The sequence below is a fragment of the Sapajus apella genome, unplaced genomic scaffold (genome assembly GCF_009761245.1).
Source record: "Sapajus apella isolate SASKATOON/1434 unplaced genomic scaffold, GSC_monkey_1.0 scaffold3, whole genome shotgun sequence".
NCBI lineage: Eukaryota > Metazoa > Chordata > Mammalia > Primates > Cebidae > Sapajus > Sapajus apella.
Window position 1 is genome coordinate 61,673,061 of NW_022436943.1, and position 12,726 is coordinate 61,685,786.

The following is a 12,726-nucleotide window of genomic DNA, read 5'->3' on the forward strand; positions in this document are numbered from 1 at the left end:
CTGAGGTGAGAGAATCACTTGAGCCCCTGGGAGGCAGAGGTTGTGGTGAGCTGGGATCGTGCCACTGCACTCTAGCCTGGGCGACTGAGTGAGGCTCCATCTCAAAATTAAAAAAAAAGAGAACTCCTTAAATGAGCAGAATGTGGTACTGTAGTTTGGTAGAGATGGTGGCTGTGACTGTCACATGGCAGATGAGGGGCAGGGATGATGGTGCAAGGGTGTCTGACCACAGGACAATGTGTGCTGGGACAGAGGGAAGGCACCATCGTGAGTGTGAGATGCTCATGTTCTGTTAGGAGGTTATGATCATTAGGCTGATGGCCTCACTAGGGAGCAGAGGAGTGAGGGCATGAGCACGTCCTGGGTGTCCACCGTCTGCTGGGACATAGTCACTACCTGGATGCTAGGGAGGCCACAGGAAACAGAAAGGACAAGAGGACAAGAGCCTCTGCCCTCTGGAAGCCCAGACAATCAGTAGATTCTGTTTAATTCTTTCAATAGCCTTCCTGAAGGATCTGACATTCCCAGTGACACAAACACACTGCGACTCAAAGAGGGCAAGTAACCTGCTCCTGGTTACTCTCCAGGGTGGTAGTAGAGGAAGGGCTCAAGGCCAGGTCTGACTAAGGTGATGGAGCCTTTCCCATTGCCCTCCCCTCTGGCCTGCTCAGCACACTACCTGGGTTTCTGCTCGCTGCTGTGACATGATCACCAATGAGAAATGTCACCTTTGGAATCTCCAGAAGGATAGCAATCACTTCGGCTCTCACATTTGCCTATTTCTATTCCAGTTACAATAGAAATAGGCCCAGCCTGGGCCTCCCAGACCCCATCAGATTCTCATGTCCTTCTCTTCTCATAGAGATGGCTTGATAGTGATGGTGGTGATGGTGATGGTGATAGTGATGATGGTGGTGGTGGTGGTGGTGGTGTTGATGGTGGTGATGGGGATGGTGGTGGTGGTGGTGGTGATGGTGGTAGCGATGGTGGTGATGGGGGTGATGGGGATGGTGGTGGTGGTGGTGATGGTGATGGTGATAGTGATGATGATGGTGGTGGTGGTGTTGGTGGTGATGTTGGTGGTGGTGATGGTGATATTGATGATGATGGTGGTGGTGGTGGTGTTGATGGTGGTGATGGTGGTGGTGGTGGTGGTGATGGTGGTGATGGGGATGGTGGTGGTGATGGTGGTGGTGGTGGTAGCGATGGTGGTGATGGGGATGGTGGTGGTGGTGATGGTGGTGGTGATGATGGTGGTGGTGGTGATGATGGTGGTGGTGGTGGTAGCGATGGTGGTGATGGGGATGGTGATGGTGGTGGTGATGGTGGTGATGAGGATGGTGGTGGTGGTGATGGTGGTGGTGGTAGTGATGGTGATGAGGGTGGTGATGGTGGCAATGGCGATGATCATGGTGATGGCAGTGGTGATGATGGAGGAGGTGGTGGTGATGGTGGGATGGGAGGATGGGTCTACTCAGATAGCCAGCAGTCAAGAGACTGACTCTTTTATCCACTTGCTGTGTGACCTTTATGGCCCCCAGCATCCTTCTGAGTCTCAGCTTCCTCAATTATGGAATAATCAACTACCTCTCAGAATTCTAACAAAGATGGGACAGAAGAAAATTTAAAATGTCCAGTACAGTGCCTGAGACACAGAAGCCGATGCTCACATGGTACTTACTATGTGACAACCACCTTTCAACTCACTTTGCACACACATCAATTAATTGAGTCCTTCTCACGGCCCCATAAAGTGGCAATTCTCATGGCTATTGTTTGTTTGGTTTTTTGTTTAGAATAAATAAAGGAAATAAGGCAGAGAGAAGTAAAACCCCTTATGCAAAGTCACAGGGCAGGTGGGCGACAGAGCCAGCATTTGATCCCAGGCGGCAGCAGTGTGGTTCTAGGGCCCTGCATGCTCCCGGCTGCTGCCTGCTGGGCTGGGGCAGAACAGCCTTCGCTCCTCCTGTCTGAACACCTCCTCCCCTTTTTCAGTGCAGCGAGGCCTCTTGCACATTGAAGCAGGAGCACCACAGCGCTCGAAGCCAGCTGGGGACCTCCCTGCCCAAAGCAATCCTTCCTTCTCCCCACAACCCTGGTGCAGTGGCTCTTTTTGAATCCCCCCAGGAACAAGGAGCTTCCCGCCTTCTGAGCAGGCCATGCCCTTGAGGTCTCTGAGCAAGGACTGTGCCAGGAAAGGAGCTTATGAATCAGCCCAGCTTTACCCATTAGGGCTCCATGAGTAACACTAATTCCTTTTCTGGAGGCGCCTCCGCCTCCATCCCCAGGCAGAGCAGCTTCAACAACTTCACCTGTCCCCACCTTCCTAGCTTCTGATCTGTTCCCAAGCCACCCACTGTCAAGGGTATGGGACAGCAGGCCCTTCAATCTGCCCCGGCCCTCCCTCCTGTGGAAGAGGAGGCCACTGGAGCCATGCACAGCTCAGGATGACTTTGATTCTTCTTAGAGAGACTTCAAACAAAGCAGCAGGGGCAGGATAGGAGCTCAGAGCTAGACAGTGGGACTGGGGTGGGGGACTTGCAGCAATGGGGGCCGTACCTAGAGCCCCGGAGGAGCTGGGCCTGCTCATTAGCAGCTCCAGAAGTTACTACAAATGGCAAAGGAATGAGGAGGGCACGGCAACTCTGCACCCGCCAGCTGTGCCCCTCACCCCGAGGCTCTCCCAGAACAGTCAAGGCGTGGCCACATGGCTGCACCTGCGTCTGAGCACTCCCAGTGGACTCCACGTGTCCTGCGTGTGTGTGCTGCAGTGTTCACTATGTGAAACCATTAGGTATATGCGCCCCTGTGTGCATTTGTGTGTGAGTGCATTTGTGTTTCTACAGTGGGGGTGCTGGCCTTGGAGGAACAGAGAGAGAGAGAGAGGCAGAGATAGCAAGAGAAAGACAGAGAGACAGACAGCAAGAGAGACACAGAGAGAGAGAGAGACAGACAGATGGAGAGAGAGAACAGAGACAGCAAGAGAAACACAGAAAGAGACAGAGTCAGAGAGAGACAGAGAGAAGCAGAGACAGCAAGAGAAAGAGAGACAAACAGAGGCAGTGAGACAGAGAGAGAGAGAGAGAGAGATGGAGGCAGTGAGAGTGAGGGAGAGAGAGAGAGGGTGGAGCTTTTGTGTGGGCGGCCTGTGAGACACACTCCCAGGACGGCCCAATGGGTCTCTTCCTGCCAGCGCCTTCTAGGGCATACTGCCAGTGACACATTCCTGACAAGGAAGAGGGCCCCAGCCTGGCAGGCATGGAAAACCCCAGCCACAGGCCCAGGGCTAGGAAGCAGGACCAGGCCTGCCCCGGGCTCCCAGCGATCTCTCTGCCTGCTCTCCTGCTCTGTGGGTGTGCCTGGGACCAGCTGGGTGTCCACCTGTCCCGCCCTGTGCCTGCCCCTCTTTCCTTTGTTAGAGGCTGCCTTTGCCCCTCCGATTCTCCCTGTCTGTCTCCTCCTGGCCTCGCTGTCTGCATCCCTCTCCCTCCCTCTTCCCCAGGCTACATCTGCCTGCCCTCCTGCCTCTGCCCACGCCTGCCCCTACCTCTCTCTGCTGACCCCAGGCCCACCTCCAGCTTGCCTCCTCCCCGCTCTCATCTGCTACCTCCTGCCCCAGAGGCATTTGGCCCAGACCCACTGCCACTGCCTACACTCAGAGCCCACCCTCACCACGGCTCTGCCCCCACGGGTCCTAGAACTGGGGAGAAGCTTCTGAAGATGGACATGAGGATGAGTCAGTGCCAGGCAGGGCTGCAGTGTGGCCCTGACATGCCCACGCCCTTCCATGCCCTGGCCAGACACAGCTTTGCCTGGACGTTCATGGTCATCTTTGTCCGAGGCAGCTCTGGGCCAGGCACCTGAGGCCTCCAAATTTCACAGCATGGAGCCTGAGGCTTAGAGGGAATTGGCTGACCCCCAGAGCACGGAGCCGCTCCTGACTCTGCCCACAATGTCCAGGCCCCCTCCTGACCCTCAAATCTGCCACCCCATCCTGAAAATCTCGGGAGGGGATCGGGAGGAACCACTAAGGAAAGGGCAAAAGCTGCGCCGAGCTGTGAGGGGTCCACTGGGAATAGCGCGTCCCTGTGGAACCAATGTTCTGACGACAGGGACTCAGACGTCAGGATCCGGAGAAAGGCTGAGGGACGCTGAGGTCCAGGCCCCTTGTTTTACAGATAAGGAATCGGATGCCAAGAAAGAGGAGCTGCCTCATGGTGCAACTCCCACCTGACCAGGCCAGGCTGAGCCTCCTTCCCATAAACCCAAACCCATAGAGGTCACCCATGGAGGGCGATAGCTTCATGAGCTGCTCCTCCTCTTATAATTGGCCTTTGCAGGAAAACTGGTCCTGGAATGACGGCACACGGCTTTGCCCTGTGTCTGTGATCAAACCTTTGACCCAAGGCCATGGCCTGGGTGGTGATGTCATCAGCTCGGCATGAGCTAACATCTCTTCCGGCTTCTTCCTCGCTGCCTCTGTTGTTTGCGCCTTCGCAGAGAGGAAGCTTTGTGCTTTATGTGTGTGGTACCCCCAGCCTTTTCGGACCCTCCAAGGCTGGGTCTGTTCAACTCCAGAGTCAAAGGAAACTCTCCGTATCTGATCTTCAAGGTTCTAAAGGGAGCTGGATGAGAGAAAGCGCACAGAGCACCAAGTTCAAGGTGGAGGATGTCTCGGCCATGCAGAGCACAGGCCTTCTGGGATTGTTTTCTTTTTTTTTTTTTGTTTAGAGACTGAGTCTCACTTTGTCACCCAGGCTGGCATGCAGTTGCGCAATCATGGCTCACTGCAGCCTCGAACCCCCGGGCTCAAGTGATCCTCCCTCCTCAGCTTCCTGAGTAGCTGGAGCTACAGGCACACGCCCACCACGCCCAGCTTTCTTCTGGAGATTCTGACCATGGAACCTGCAGTGCCGAGAAAAACACTTCCCCGAACCTCGTCAGTCCATTATCCTCCAAACCCTGAGTTTCCACAGGCTGGGAGGGGAGGAGTTGAAGATTCTCAGGGACTTTCTGGCACCGCGCTCAGCCCCAGGTGAGAGGGCTGCTGGGCAGGCCAGCAGGTGAGGAAAAACCAAGCAAAGCCAAACACCTCCCTGCTTCCCTCCATGGATCGTGAGTAGATGAAGCCGCACAAAATCAAAGGAGTGGCACGTGAAATGTATCACATGAATCCAGAGGTGGGCTGAAGACGTATTTCACACAGCCCCGTAGAGGAGATGAGGCCTTCCCTAGGAGGGGTCGGAGGAGAGAAGGTCAGAAACACCATACGACAAGTCCCCAGGAGGCCGCGTCTGGTCCCAGCATTGACCCTAAGTCACTCCATGTCTGTGGATACACCATTTCCCTTCTCAGTCCCCAGAAAACAAAGGACTAGCTGAACTAGCGCAGAGTGCCTCCTCACCCACATATCCTGCGTCTTTTACTCTGCGCTTCTCAGGGAAGACATGCAAACGAGATAAGGTGTGATTTATTTGTGCTTCTCCCAGCCATGTTCTCTCCATTAGCATGTGGCCTGGGCATGTGGTCTGTGTCCAAACTCAGAGTCGTGTCCCTAAAATCAGTGCCAGTGACAAAGGCAGGCCACAGGGACAGAAAAGAGCAAAGGGCCGGACTCCCCCGTCCACCTTGTCAGGCCCCCTGAACACTATGTCGGGCAGATGGCAAGGCCAGGACCCCTTCATCGGGCCTCAGGTCAGTGGGCAGAACTGGGCATGGCTGCCCATGGCCCTCCCCGGAAGGCTGGCGGAGGTGGGCTCCTGGAACTGGCACAAGTGCATCCCTGAGGCAGCTTTGGTGAGGCTGTGGGGAATCCCAGTCAGATGTCCATGAGGAATGTCTGGCGCCTGGTGAGGACTTCCCAAGGATAAAACCAGCTGTGAAAGCAGAACTGTCAGCGGGTGCAGGGCTGAGGCCTGATGAGAGCACGTGAGGGGCCAGCACACAATCTAGAGGCGCCACTCCCCCCACTTACTCTCCTCCTTCTAGGGCACCCACTGGGGCTCTGCACCTCTAATTACAGACCGGGATCACCTGTGAGGATCTGCAGGCAAAGGGGCATGCTTGGGGGGTGGGCGTCAAGTGTGGCTCCCGCCTTTGCACCCCTGCATGGCTGTGAGCCGCTGTGGCATCCTGGGCTCTGCTGTGCCTGTCATGCCCATCCCCACACCTTGAGGGTGAAGCAACGATGGCTGTAGGCTTTCACCTTCAGCTCCTCCAAGCAGTTCTCTTCCATTTCCTCCTGTATGACTGAGAACAAGCTGTTCAGTCTCTCCATCCTCCATTTCCTCATCAGACCACTACTATGTGCTGGGCTTTCTGATCAATTATCTGCTCACACTTCCAAAATAACCAGCCAACCCCTTCACCCACCCCACCCCTGGCCTTCACCCGCCTTCCCTTCCCCTCTCTTCTCCACCCCATCTCTCTAGGTTTCTGCCGGCCTCCTGCTGGTTAACCCTCCTCCATCAGACCTCTGCACATCACAAGACCTCTGGGCCCACCTGGCTCTCTTTTCTCTTACCTTGATCTAGTCAATTTCTCATCCAGTTCTGTGTAAGAGGTGTCCACATGTGTATCCCCTCTGCAGCAGAGCCAGGACTGGGCTAAGCCAGGGAGAGTCCAGGGGCCCAGCGTAGAGACCTCACTCCAGGTGGCCACCCTGACACTGCACCCAGACTGAGCAAGCCAGCACCTCTTCAAATCGTGCTTCTCACCTTCACGTCTTGCTCTGCTTCTCTGGGTCTCAAGCTTTCTTTGAATTTTCTACATGCATGACCTCAAAGCCACCAACGACACAGTGAGTTCAAGACAACTCGCCCGGTGTGGTGACTCACGCCTGTAATCCCAGCACTTTGGGAGGCCAAAGTGGGCAGATTGCTTGAGCCCAGAGGTTCGAGACCAGCCTGGGCAATATAGTGAAACCCCATCTCTACCAAAAATGCAAAAATTAGCATGGCGTGGTGGTGTGTGACTGTAATCCCAACTACTTGGGAGGCTGAGGTGGGAGGATTACCTGAGCCCAGGAGGTCTAGGCTGCAGTGAGCTATGGCTGCATCACTGCACTCCAGCCTGGGCAACAGAGCAAGACCCTGTCTCCAAAAAACGAAAAGATAACTCACTTTCTCACATGCTGCTGTACCTCTCTCCCTCTATCGCCCCCACACTTTAAGTGACATGAGGGTGGCTCTGTACCCAGGTGTTTGCTTTCCATCCATATGATCTCTCTGCAAATACCACTCCTTCTAAGAACTTCCCTCCATCTCCACTGCCTCCCCTTTGGCTCTGCCCTCTCATCTCTCCTGCACCTCCCCAGATTTGCCCAGCTCCTGCTGCCATCACCCCAGCCCACCCCCAGGTTCTCAGCCACTCAGTGGAGACCCCAACCACTTCTGCTGCTTTGCCAACTCCACACTGCCAGCATCTTCAGCCCTGACCCAGGAGGCTGCACTTCCATAAGGCATCCATCACTCCTGCTGGGACAGAGGTCTCAGGTGTCTTGGGTCCTGAGCAGACCAACTGGACCAAGGAAGTTAGATCTCCATTCGCCACCTCCAGGCTCACATGAAGCTCACAAGACAAGGGATCTGGTTTTCCCCATAGCTGCACAGAGGGGCCAGTTACACAGCCGGGAACTACAGATGATTTAACGCTCCCCAGGATGGAATTTAACCAGCCAGAGGCAAGAAAGAGCTGGCAAATCTGTTATCCATCCCTTCCCCTATCCTGATAGACTATTCCAAGGGCACCGACTGCAGGCTGGCCTCTCTGCGATGCTGACGTCCTGAGAACCCAATGCACAGCACCACCTTCTGGGGCAGCTGCGGGCATCTCGGTGGTAACACCCTCTCTGTACTTGCTCCTGGGCCTTGCCTCCTTCCCCTCACTCTTGCTGCTTTAGGGTTGGACCTCACAATAAACAGCAGAACAGAAACCCTGCCACAGGCACCTCTCACTCGGTCTAAGACCCTCCCCAGCTCCCTCCTTGCCTCTATGTCTCCTCACTGCCACCTGCTTTCCGACCAAAGCAAAGGGAACTGAGAGCACAGTTAGATGGTACTCCTCTCTTGCGCAAACTGCTTCAGTGGGCAGAAGGGGGTGTACAGTTTGTGAAAAATTCATCAGACTGTACACGTAAGACATGTTCTGAATATGTTCTTTCCTTCACTGTAAAGCTTCAAGTAGGCAGGGCATGATGGCTCACACCTGTAATCCCAGCCCTTTGGGGGGCTGAGGTGGGTGGATCACTTGAGGTCAGGAGTTCAAGACCAGCCTGGCCAACATGGTGAAACCCTGTCTCTACTAATATATATATATATATATAGATAGATAGATAGATATAGATATATATGAAAATTAGCCAGGCAAGGTGGCACATGCCTGTAGTCCCAGCTACTCAGGAGGCTGAGGCAGGAGAATTGCTTGAACCCAGGAGGTGAAGGTAGCAGTGAGTGGAGGTCACACCACTGCACACCAGCCTGAAAGACAGCGCCAGACTCTGTCTCAAAATAAATAAGTTTAAAGTAAAACAAAACAAAGTCTTCAGTGGGTTGCCATTAAACTCATAATAAAACTCTAATTTCTCCCTGTGGCCACAACACCCTAGGGAAGCTGGCCTCTGTCCACGCCCACTCCTGCCCTCCACTACTTTTGTGTTTACGCCGGAAGCTGCGGGGCACTGGCTTCTGGAGGCTGGAGCTGAGGCCTCTGCTGTCCCTTTATGAGAGTTTCCTCCACCCCGAGTGCCCTCTGCCTGCTGTGTCCTCAGAGGCGTCCCTTAATTCCCTGACCTGAGCAGAACCCTTCCTCCTGGCCTTTTCCTTCCCCTCCCTCCGCTGTTTACATCCTACAGAGCACTTATTATAACTTCCAGCTGTAATAGTCAGCTACAGTTTTTAAGTGCTATCTTTCCTATTGTTTTCTCCCTCATATTAACTATTACACTGCCCTGACCCCTGCAGACAGTTTCCAGTTCACAGTAAGCCTCTCGTCAGCATTTCCTGAATCAATGACCAAAATGCTTGCAGCAAAAATGTAAGGGTTTTTTTGTTTTGTTTTTAACCATCCTCATGTTTCAGGTGAGGAAACTAAGTCAGAGAGCACTTATAAAGTCCTCAAGGATGCATGGGCATCAGTCAGAGAGGAGTAGACTTGTGCCCAGTGCCCCTGGGGCACTTTTCCTGTCTTAATGCATTGAACCTTCAGAGTCATAGGTGGGCTTGCTCTACCCATTTCACAGGTGCTGAAACTGTTATACGTAAAGTCATACGTAAAGAGGGGACAAATGGCAAACACAAGAATTAAGCCCAGGTCTGTCAGTCTAAACCTCCAAGTGTTTAACCAGGATATAAATTGCCGGGTCTCAGGAGTTAAGATGTTTAAAAGATAAAAAAGTCCTCTACTAGCCCAGCTTTCTAATGGTTCTCAGTGTAGGTTTACTGGCTGCTTGTTTCTTTCCTTGTGGATGCGTAAGGCCACTTGTGGCTTCCAAGCCACAAAACCCTGTGGGCCGTGGACCCTCAGACATCCAGCAGCCCATGCCCTATTGCCCACCTAGTGACAGCATAGGACTCTGTACAGGCCAGTTGTTTTCTGACATTGAAATAATCTGTTGCCCAGTCAGGGTTCCCAGTGAGACAATTCTACTCCTCCCTCCCTGGATGTGGGCTCTGCTGTCACTGCACGTGATACAGTGAGGAGGGAGAGGTGCTGACTTCCAGCCTGGGAAGCCCTCCCAGCCCCACCTCTGCTCAGGGATGGTGTTGGGGTGGATCAAAGTCTCTGTGGTCCATTTTACCTGAGTCCCAACCTACAAAGCAATAGTGCTGAGCAAGTCACCTTCACCCACTAGGGAGACATTTCTGCCTCAAGGGCTGCCAGGAAGGAGAGGTAAGAGTGCAAAGCAGAAATGGGAAGTAGGCACAGGAGCCTGCTCTTGGCTCTCTGCTCTTCCTCCTGCACTTTGACTGAATTGGGCAGTAGAGGAGGCAGTGAAGTGGGGCCTAGGTTCACTTACAATAGACAATCCACAAATACTGTCTCACCAAGACTTTGCAGCATGTCTGTGGTGGAGATTTTTGTTTGTTGTTTTCCAGATTTCTGCCCAAATCCACACAGCAGATAAACAGTGGAAAAGGGTTTACAACCTATGCCTATCAGATTTCACAATCTGTGTTCTTTCAATTCCATTTTGTTCCCCCTTACCCAGAAAAAAAGAGAAAACTGCAGTGTGACTCCTGGGCACAGAAGAGCCTTAGGGCCTCCCTCTGGACCTCCTCCAGTTTTACTTCATCCCGCAGAGGAGGAGGAGGGACCAAGGGATCATGTCCATTTGGACCCCATGCCCATCTTCTAGACCACGCTTCAGGATCTGGACCTTCCTGCGCAAACGAGCTGAACCTGGGCCACTCTCCTTCTAAAGTACAGCCTCATTGCTCATCTGTACTCCTGAGGGTGGACTGGACCACTCCTGGGGTCTCCTGGGCCTGGGGGGCTTTAAGGGGCAGCTGTCTGTCAGGTTGGTGGACAGAGCTTGATCTTGTATATCAGGGGGTCTTCACACATGCAAACGAGGCCCTCCTTGGCTCAAGACCAAGCAAGAGTTACGAAGAGGAGGAGGCCAGGCTGTGGACTGGGGCTGAGAGCCTGCGTGTGCCTCTCCTTGGGCTACTGTGTTTATTTGTGTCACTTTAAAAAGTCCAAGAATGCTGAATTTGAACCTGCCTCCCAGGTTTTTATGTAGGCCTATGTGTCAAGTGAGAAGGAAAGAACTTATTTTCCAGGACACTTTGAAAATGTATCTACAAGGTATAAATAGGAGCACACAGTATGTAAGCTTCCTTTTGTTCTTTTGCCCTAGGCTACTCTGGTTAGGGCCAATCTGAGTGCAGAGCCAAGTGTGGCCCAGACCTCTCAGCCCAGAGGAGCAGAGGCAATGGATGGAGGTGCTCAGCTCCACATTCCAACCTCACCTCCAGCCAGCACGGTCCTTCTCAGCTGGGGAGCGTTTCTCTCTCAGCCCAACCTGAGTACAGGCAGGAAGATGTCTTTCTATTCCCCAGAGATGGGGGTCCAAGACAGAAAATGTCTTCAGTAGAAAACACACATGGCACTGGGTGCTCGGGGGAGCCAGAACTCACCAGCAGGGGGTCGTGAGCACCCAGCTTGCCAGACTCCCCCAGGGCAGTGCTAATGGGCTACTCCTCACGTTTCCATCTGTTGTTAGATCGATGTAAATAAGAAGCTATTTAAACAAATAGACATCCTCTGTGTCTATTACATATCAAGCAAAGCTGACTGGTCAGATTTCCAGAAAATGGAAGTAGATATTTCACAAGAGTAGACAGACACTCAAAATGCAGAAGGAGTTTTAACAAAGTGTTTTTTTTTTTTTCCTCCTGGTCAAGTACATGTAGATTGTTCCAGGGTAAGGGGCAAAAGGAAGGAGTCTTTCTTGCCCTAACCATCCCTTTCTAGGTTTGGCTATATGTGTGCATCTGAGTATGTGCATATGAGTGGGGCTGTACAGTGAGTTTGTATGTGAGCACATGTGTCTGTCAGTATGTTTGTATGCCTGTGTGTCTATGTGTGTCTTGTTTGTGTATGTTTGTATGCCTTCATGTGTCTATATGTGTTTGTGTATGTTGGTATGCCTGTGAGTGTATATGTGTGTCTTATTTGTACATGTCTGTATGCCTGTGTGAGTGTATGTGTGTGTATGTTTGTATGACTTTGTGTGTGTGTGTGCATGTATTTGTGTGGGGTAAATTCAGAGAAACCAGAGTCAAAGTAATCAAAAGGACAAAGACAGCACACATGTCTTATAGCAAAACAAGTCACCTAACACATACAGCTTTGGCCAGTTTTCCTTCAGTCTTCCAGTAACTGCGAGGTAGTATCAGAAGCATCACACAATTAATCAACCACATTTCTTGGAAATCCCCAAGACGTCGCATAACCCCAAATCCCCACCCATTCTCTGCAAGTGTAAAACCAGTTCTGCCCTGACAAGGTTAGCTGCAGGACACGAGAGACACTCAGAAGTGCAGAGTTCCTCCATGACATGAATTCCATTATATATGTGAACATTTATATAGTGACATATATTTACAGAGATTATCTATTTATGTAAATGTACTTTTACACTATTTAATTATAGCCACTATATTTCATCCCTTTCTCAACTCAAGATGAAAATCCCCATGTGAAATGCAGAGTCTCCATGAGCTGAAGGCTTAGGCGTGGCATGACCCTAGTCAATGCAATCGTCACACCTGTATGGTGCAGTCTCCACTTTACTTGGGATGGCACCAACGACAGAGCGATGTGGCTGTCACGAGGCCCCGTGGCCAGGCAGCACTGATTCATATGGAACCTCAAACCCCTTCTAGTTCCACTGGGACATGAATCCATGTCTACGGAAAACCTAGGAGGGTATAACTATTTTTTAAAGAACACATGGCTAACCCCTAAAAATGGGAGGCAGAGGAATATCTGTCATTAGATGGCACACAGAAGGGGCAGCTGGTCATGCATTTTGACCAAAAGAGGAAACGGTAGCCCCCACAAAATGTCCTATCCACGCGCACCTCAGGACCTGGTGGCAGCAACTCCAGATTCTCAGTTGTCACCTCAGAGTACATTATCAGATGTTGGCAAATGCCTGCAAAGGGCCAGAAAGTAAATACTTTAGCCTTGGACTGTACAGTCTCTGTCATAATGGCTCAG

The 12,726-nt window shown here is 52.2% G+C and overlaps 1 protein-coding gene across 2 annotated transcripts in view; it reads right to left on the bottom strand.

The window, feature by feature from the left end:
* The window catches only part of COL22A1 (collagen type XXII alpha 1 chain), a 317,529-nt gene that overhangs the window by 257,965 nt on the left and 46,838 nt on the right, over window positions 1-12,726 (bottom strand). The gene's annotated exons all lie outside the window — the stretch shown is intronic.